Source organism: Garra rufa, chromosome 7 (assembly GCF_049309525.1).
Source record: "Garra rufa chromosome 7, GarRuf1.0, whole genome shotgun sequence".
In the NCBI taxonomy this organism is placed as follows: domain Eukaryota; kingdom Metazoa; phylum Chordata; class Actinopteri; order Cypriniformes; family Cyprinidae; genus Garra; species Garra rufa.
In genome coordinates, this window is record NC_133367.1 from 34,018,978 (window position 1) to 34,028,558 (window position 9,581).

Sequence of the window (9,581 nt, forward strand, 5' to 3'; positions counted from 1 at the left end):
GGGATAATGTACAGCCAAGAGGTTTCACTTCTTTCTCTTTACCACACTCCTTCACATTGAGGTCATCCTGTCAGGGTTTGTTTTGTCATAATGACCAGCAAATAAAAGCAACAAGAGGAAAAACACAGCTAATGGCCCCCACGTCTTGTTTGGCTCATGCCTAAAAATGAAGGAATGGAGAAATTGAATGGGCAGGCATTGAAAAGCTCAGCTCCATCCACAAACGCAGTTTTTGTATGTTGTGGCAGAATGACAATGTTTCAATAAGACTAGGCTTAAATGAGGACTTTAGCAAGAGCTCTAAACTCTAAAGAAGTTGAATCCAACCAAGAGTTTAAGATGAAATGAAGACAAAGACAATAATATTTCTGGAGCAGAACATGCAGTTCATTCGTAGCACATTTGTGTGGATGTATGTCACAGCACACTGCGAAACGGTCCCAACGGATGCAATCCAAAATGAGCTTTAAATCACCTAAAAAAAAAACTAAACTCAGCAGTGCGTCTAATGTGGTTCCCATTATACGGCGCTCAGTTGGGAAAGCGGGAAAAGACGGAGGAATTTTATTTATTTGAAAAAGCTGGCGCCGATAATACAGGGTCAGGGTTGCAGGGGGTCACAACGTGGAGGAAGGTAGAAAAGAGGAGGTGCGTGGAGCGTAAGGAGGTATGAGGAGGTGGGGGATGGATGAAATTTGAGTCGAGACTGATGGTTAAGTCTGATAATGGCTCAAATGGGCCCCTCGTTCAGCGGCCCCCTCCTGCGCTCATACGCAGGTCAGCGCTGGCAGATATACAGCATCAAACTCCACACTTCTCAGAACATATCTTTGGTAAGAGAGTGAGGAAGATGAAAACGGCAAATAGAAAGACAATGAATCAGGTTGCGTGGACCATTAACTCTAAAGACAGATAAGATAAAGTGGACCTAAATGCTAAATTGCTGGTGACTAACAAAGACCCAACAATAGCAGATGAAGAACAGATTTAGCTTTTAGAAACACCAGCCTAGGCTGAAGTTTAAATAGGAATTGAAGAAACTGTCAGAGCAATACCCTATATGTACTCAGCGACTCGAATCTGAGTCCCAACTTGAGGTCTTTTGCATGTCCTGTTCCCCTCTCTCCTCCCTGTTGTTTCTTGTCTCATCTACACTGTCCTATCTTAATAAAGGTATAAAAAAGGCCATCCTAAAACTAAACCAAGGCCTAAAACTATAAACTGAATTAAAAATATATATATTTACTGGGCTATTTGGAGTTGTCCTTGAACCACAGTGGTTACCATTTACGGTCTTGGAGTCTACGTGTGCTGCTCAATCCATCCCAGAACCAGGACCGGACCTGAACTTGATATATTTGTGGTCCACGGATTCAATTCCCACCTAAGTCCCCATCCTGGAACTCTTGCCTTTGCTGGTCCTGTCTGGATATTCAGATGCTCCAGGCCCAACCAGAGACCTTCCTTCTCCAATGCTCCTGTCTGATTTCCTGGTCCCATCTCATCCACTTGTTTTGGCCAGTTTCCTGCAAAACTTCCAACTCGTCACATATTGTCTCTTGGTCAGGAACCCTTATCGTTACTTTTCCATGTGCAGGGTCCTTCATTGCTTCCAGTTGTTTGGCTTAATTTAATAGTTTACATACATTTGTATAAAATAGAAATCATTTTATATGAATTTATACTTTAATCGGAGGGCCTAACCCCACTCCTACCCTAATCGACCCACTTCTGAACAATATAAAACACAAATAAAAGCAAATATTGCAAATACTGACCATAGCAGTACAAAAGTATTTCAAGTCGTGTTGCATTCCAAGTCTTCCGAAGCTATGCAATATTTTTATGCGAAGTTGAGAGTAAAACTAGGGCTTCCCGACTATTAGTTGCACGTTTATTAAGCCATATAAAACATAATAATAAACCTTTAATTGCCTACATAGCCTAATAAGTGCTCAAGTGCACCAGCAGATATAATAATTATGAATGTTTCAGGAAAAAACAGCAAGGAGACTGCATTAACGTTTTAATAGTTTATTGATAAACTAGTGCTTTCTTCGTTTTCGGCTTAAGAGATGCAGTCCGCGTCACTGACACTTTATCTCCGCAATAGTGATGCGCCTACATGTTTCATACGGATTATATAATCTGAGAATATCTGTTTTCTATTTGAATTGGTTCATTTAAAAGTAGACATTTCACTCTCTATAAATAGCCTATATTGTTCATGTCTGTAAGACAAGTATACACATTGTTTCAAAGTTTCGCACTCAAGTTCACAGAAACTGAGATGACAGAAAGCGCATCCTGTTTGCTTTCAGTATTTTACAAAAGTGCAATGTTTCGTTGTTATTCTGAGTGCACACAAATAAACGTAGAGTCTTTACAGATTCCAACAATGTATTACTTTTATATTTATGACCAAAAATGACGGAGTATTTTAAGAGCAAGAATCGGTGCACTATTCAGCTTCCACACTCCATACTTTAATAGTGCACATTTTTATAGGCTAACATTAGATTGAGCGGCCATGTAAAGTTGTTACTACTTACATATATTAGATGAAAAGCCATATCTGACGTCGATCAATGATGACTTTGAGTTTAGTATTTGGATGTCCTGCCCGATGTACTATATTACCACATACCACAGCCATTAACAATCTGTTCGTCACAGACTGCTTGAATTTCACCAATTCCTGTGAATTTTTTTTCTTCAACTAAGCGACTAATAAAATTTTGGTTGACCATGCCTCTTCTCGTCAACTAACGGTTAGTCGATTATTAGGGGGCAGTACCTAAGGTTTTAATTGCTAAAAATGATGGTGTGTTTAGGCAAGTTGGGGCTAAACTCTGCAGGACACAGGCCCTCCATGAATCAAGTTTGGTGATCCCTGGTTTAGATTGAAACCACCCCAACATATATGCAATGATGGCAATATTATTACCCAATATATAATTTAATTGGGTAATAATATAATTATATAAATATAATTATAATTTAATTGGGTAATAATAATAAAAAAAAAAACTTTTTTTTTTTTTTTTTTTAATCACGACAATAAAATTCCCAATGCCTTTCGCATCGACATATTGATGCCAAAGGCTTTCTTATTTAAAGCAATGGATGACCCTGCATGTTGAAAAATGACACTAAAGGGGTACCCTGTGCAGCAAAAGGTGACACCAATGGGTCCTGACCAAGCGTCAATATGTGACGAGTTGGAAGTGAGAATGTGTTGGTTGGGTCCACTGGTAGCATCCAGGTCCTCGGTTCTGCCCCCACTGCTAGCTCTGTACAACTTCACCTCAGGCTTCCCATCCACCAGCTCAGCGTCCCCGGCTATACCTCAGGTCTCGCTTAGTCTCTGCTGCTAACTTCCACCACTTCGGCTCCACCCGGCTCCTCCCTTTCTCATCTTCGCTTGATCTGTCATTGCCCGGTAAGCCAAGTCTTTGTCTACGCCTCAGTTACATGAGCCAGCAACTACACCTTGGGCTTCCAGGCCATCGATATTGCACTGGTCCATCTGCCTTTGTGCTTCGCCAGTCGGTCACCGTCTTCCACCCAGCCTTTCAGCCAAAGCTCCACCCAGGCTACTCCCGCCGTTGGCTGCACCATAGCCTGCTACTCCTGTTTCCTGTCCTTCACCAGTTCCACGCCCTCCTCCAAAGCCTCTGCCCTCTTTCTTCAGGTGGACTCTCTGTTATGGTTCAATGTTTGGTTTAGTTCTGTGTCTTTCAGTTCTTTGTCCAATCTCATCTGTGTTGTAACAAGAATATTTAATACAGAAATTGTACAATTATGCCATAACCGTCACTGAAAGTCAGAATGATGTGTGAAGGAAATTGTTCACCTTAAATTAACCATAACTAAACTCCTTTTCCTTGCAGGCCTAACATTTGTATGCTTTTGAGAACAGAAACGTACCAGCACTTTAGTGTGTTGCAATAGCGGATGCATTTGGACAAGATGACTAGACATCTGTCTGAATATAAAAATAACCATAACAACCCATTACATAAGTAACGAGCTGAAGTAATCAAAAAAATCTAATTTGTTTTGCCAGTAACAGAGGGAGGTTTGTTAAATTGCATATAAGAACCAATTATATTAGAAAAAATAGTCATTTCATCTTTGCCATACTCAGCCTCAAGCCATCCTAGGTGTATATGACTTTCTTCTTTCAGACGAATATGATCAGAGTTATATTAATAAATGTCCTAGCTCTTCCCAGATTTATAATGGCAGTGAATGGGTGTTGAGAATTTGAAGTGCAATGAAGTGCATCCATACATAATAAAAAGTGCTCCACATGGCTCCGGTGGGTTAATAAAGGCCTTATGACGTGAAGCGATGTGTTTTTGTAAGAAAAATATCCATATTTAAAACTTTATAAACCTTAATCGCTAACTTCCGCTAACTGTTTATGAGAGAGTGGCGTTCCAGCAGATGACATAGGATGAAATCATGCAGATTCTGATTATCTGTCAGTTTTAGTGTGCATCAGCTGGAACATTTGTTCTGAAAGTGATTCTATAAATATCCTTCCTCTGTGTTGCTTTTGTGATTCAGACTTTTTGCAGAAGTGACGGCAAAGGCATGTTTTTTCCAATGAGTGTGCGTTGGTTGGCAGAGATGCCAACATGGTAGAAATGATCAGTAATGGGCAGGTTTAAAACCATGTGTGTATGATAAAGTAAACCTGGTTTCTTAGCATGTGTGCGGGGGTACCAGGAAGGAACATGACATAATTGTCTGTTTACATGGAGCTGACTTCTGAAAGCCCCATCCAGGGCTTTAGTCCCTCCACTTAAAAAAGCAGCCAAACCTCTAAAGTATGATTTAGATGGGCTTTTTAACTAGCGGAGCTGTGCGCAGCTGTTATGATTATGGATTAAGATAGCAATGGCTGAGAGAGCTTAGTCCAGCAGCGCTCCTACAATTGATGACAGCTCTGAACAGGCCAAGACCGCAATGCAGAAAGATGATTAGCATTCAAACAAAACTGCGCCAGTAAAAAGAAAAAAAAAAGTCTTTGTTAACAAAAAATAAAATGAGATTTTGCAAAAGAAAAAAGACTTCTGAATATATAATTGTTATCTTTCGACCTTATGAATCCTGAAAGTAAAAAAAATCATGAAACAAAAAAGGATCAAAAAAGAAAAAAAATATATATTCACCATTAAAACAACCCAAAATAATTGTAAATTCAAAGTTACTTAACTGAATTTAATATTATTTATATATATATATATATATACATACACACAGTATATATTTTAAGGGGTGTTTTAATTTCGCACTCACTGTGCAAGGACCTTAAGACTAAACAAGACTAGACAAGACTAAAGACTAAAGGTTACAAAGTATTTTTAGTTTTTTAGTACAAATATCGAAAAACTCAAATTATATTGAAAAGCTAAATTTAGTCTTGCAATATTTAGCCATATTTAATCTTGTCTTGTCTAGTCTTGTTTAGTCTTACAAAATTTTTGTATGCGTGTTTCTGTTTTCGGCAAAATTCATCACACATTTTGGCTCTGAAACGTTTCGGAGGCAGTGTGTATACGTGATTGACACAATGTATTTTTATTTAACTTGCCAAAATTTCTGACAAGAATTTCGGACTCAGTGTGCAAAGACCTTTAGACTAAACAAGACAAGACAAGACTAAATATAGCTAAACATTGCTAAACAAAATTTCGCTTTTTAATATAACTTGATTTATTGATTTACAAATTTTTAGACATTTGTACTAGAAAACATAAAAAAAAAAATACTGTGTAGCTTAGCCTTTAGTCTTTAGTCTTGTCTTGTTGAGTCCAAAATTTTCATATGCGTTTTTTCGTATTTTGGCTCTATATTTTCAAAAGACCTCTCAAAAAGCTTGCCACGGATGTGAAAAATGTAGAAAAATAAAACCCTAATCAGATTTTTTTTTTTATGAAGGATGAACATTTGTAATGATGGAGGCAGTGTGTAATTGTGATTGACACAACATATTTTTATTTAACATGCAAAAATTTCTGATGCGAATTTCAATCTCAGTGTACTAAGAACCTGACTAAACAAGACAAGTCTAAATTTTTTTTTCAATATAATTTGATTTAAGATTTTTTGATATTTGTATTAGAAAACATGACAAAAATACTGTGTAACCTTTAGTCCTGTCTAGTCTTGTTTAGTCTTAAGGTCCTTGCACAGTAAGTCCGAAATTTCCGTATGCGTTTTTTCGTATTTGTCAAAATTCGTTACAAATTTTGCCTCTGAACTGTCAAAACACCTCTTACAATGCTTGCCACGGATGTGAAAAATGCAGAAAATTAAACCAGAATTTTTTTAATGACATTGGAAAGTTTTAGAGGCAGTGTCTAAACGTGATTTACACAACATATTTTTAACGTGTGAAAATTTATGAGAATTTCGGACTTCGTGTGCAAGGACCTTTAGACTAAACAAGACTAGACAAGATAAGACTAAATATGGCTAATTATTGCAAGACTAAATTTCTGACGAGAATTTTGGGCTTAGTGTGCAAGGATTTTTAGACTAAATAAAACAAGACAATACAAGACTAAATATGGCTAAATATGGCAAAACTACATTTTGCTTTTCAATATAACTTGATTTAAGACTTTTTAGATTTTTGTACTAGAAAACATGAAAAAAAAAATACTGTGCAATCTTTAGTCTTGTTTAGTCTTAAGGTCCTTGTGCATTGAGTCCGAAATTTTTGTATGCTTTTTTCGTATTTGTCAAAATTTGTCACAAAAATGCTGAAAATTGAACCCGATCCGATTTTTTTTTTTTATGATGTACGAACGTTTCGGAGGCATTGTGTAAACGTGATTGACACAACATATTTTTATTTAACGTGCAAAATTTCTGATGAGAGTATGCAAAGACATTTAGACTAAACAAGACTAGACAAGATAAGACTAAAGACTAAAGGGTACACAGTATTTTTGCCATGTTTTCCAGTACAAATATCTAAAAATCCCTTAATCAAGTATACAATTTGTGACAAATTTTGACGAATACGAAAAAACGCATGCAAAAGCACAGTATTTTTTCATGTTTTCTAGTACAAATTAAATCAAGTTATATTGAAAAGCAAAATGTAGTCTTGCAATATTTAGCCATATTAAGACTTGTCTTGTCTAGTCTTGTTTAGTCTAGTCCGAAATTCTCGTCAGAAATTTTCGCACGTTAAATTAAAATATGATGTGTCAATCATTTTTACACACGGCATCCGAAACTTTCATCCATTATAAAAAAAAAAAATAATAATGTGACTGGGTTCAATTTTCTGCATGTTTTCAAATTTGTGGCAAGCTTTTTGAGAGGTGTTTTGACAGTTCAGAACCAAAATTTGTGACAAATTTCGACGAATACGAAAAAACTAAATTATTACGAAATTATTTCGAATACGAAAAAATTAAATTATTATATTATATTGAAAAGCAAAATTTTATTCTTGCAATATTTAGCCATATTTATGTCTTGTCTAGTCTTAAGGTCCTTGCACAGTGAGTCTTTTCCTATGCGTTTTTTCACATTCGTCAAAACACCTCTCAAAAAGCTTGCCACGAATGTGAAAAAATGCCAAAAATTGAACCCGATCCTTTTATTTTTTTATAATGGGCGAAAGTTTCGGAGGCAGTGTCTAAATGTGATTTACACAACATATTTATTTTTTTAACGTGTGGAAAATTCTGACGAGAATTTCTGACTCAGTGTGCAGTGGTTTCTATAAAAAAATAATAATATGTGAAATTACATGAATTTATGCTTAAAATGAGGAAAAGTATCTGTCAGTTAGCTAAGGATAACAAAAAGAACTTAATTCATAAGGAAAACAAAATTAACTCACAGATATATTTCTTGTTTCAAACATAACCTTACTAATAGTGCTAAAGATTTTTGGAAAACAAGACTTCAAATCATAGTTCACCTAAGAATTTAAATTCTGTGAACATTTACTCACGACTAAATATGGTTCAATATAGCTATACTACATTTTTTCAATATAATTTGATTTAAGATTTTTTTAAATATTTTTATTGGAAAACATGACAAAAATACATTGTAACCTTTAGTCTTTAGTCTTTTCTTGTTTAGTCTTAAGGTCCTTGCACACTGAGTCCAAAATTTTCATGTGCTTTTTCGCATTTGTCACAAATTTTGCCTCTGAATTGTCAAAACCCCTCTCAAAATGCTTGCCATGGATGTGAAAAATGTGGAAAATTAAACCCGATCCATTTTTTTATGAGGGAAGAACGTTTCGGAGGCACTGTGTAAACGTATTTTTATTCAACTTGTGAAAATTTCTGATGCGAATTTTGAACTCAGTGTACAAGAACCTTTAGACTAAACAAGACAAGGCTAAATATGACTAAACATTGCAAGACTAAATTTTTTCAATATAATTTGATTTAAGATTTTTTATATTTTTATTAGAAAACATGACAAAAATACAGTGTAACCTTTAGTCTTTATTCTTGTCTTGTCTTGTCTTGTTTAGACTTAAGGCCCTTGCACATTGAGTCCAAAATTTCTGTACGAGTTTTTTCGCATTTGTGAAATTTGACACAAATTTTGGTTCTGAATAATTTATTATTGTCAAGACCCCTCTCAAGATGCTTGCCACGGATGCGAAAATGCTGAAAATTGAACCTGATCCGATTTTTTTTTTTTTTTATGACGGACAAATGTTTCGGAGGCAGTGTGTAAACGTGATTGACACAACATATTTTTATTTAACTTGCAAAAATTTCTGACAAGAATTTTGGAGTGTGCAAAGACCTTAAGACTAAACAAGACAAGACTAAATAAGGCTCAACATTACTAAACAAAATTTTGTTTTTCAATATAACTTGATTTATGAATTTTTAGATATTTGTACTAGAAAACATAAAATACTCTGTAACCTTTAGTCTTTTTAGTCTTGTCTAGTCTTGTTTAGTCTTAATGTCCTTGCACATTGAGTCCAAAATTTTCGTATGTTTTTTTTGCATTTGTCAAAATTCGTCACAAATTTTGAAACTTAGAAATTTAAACCCAATCCGATTTTTTTTTTTTTTTTTTTTTGATGGACGAATGTTTCGGAGGCAGTGTGTAAACGTGACTAACAAAACATAATTTTATTTAACATGCAAAAATGTCTGACGAGAATTTCGGACTCTGTACAAAGACCTTTAGACTAAACAAGACAAGACACAAGACTAAATATGGCTAAATATTGCAAGACTAAATTTAGCTTTTCAGTATAATTTGTTTTAAGAATTTTTGGATATTTGTACTACATGGCAAAAATACTGTGTAAGCTTTAGTCTTTAGTCTTGTCTTGTCTAGTCTTGTTTCATTTAGTCTTAATTGAGTCAGAAATTTCTGCATGTGTTTTTCATATTTGTCAAAATTCGTCATGAATCTTGGCTCTGAATTGTCAAAACGAATTGTCAAAAACCTTTCAAAATGCTTGCCACGGATGTGGAAAATGCTGAAAATTGAACCCGATCCAATTTTTTATGACAGACAAACGTTTCGGGGGCAGTGTGTAAACGTGATTGACACAATAT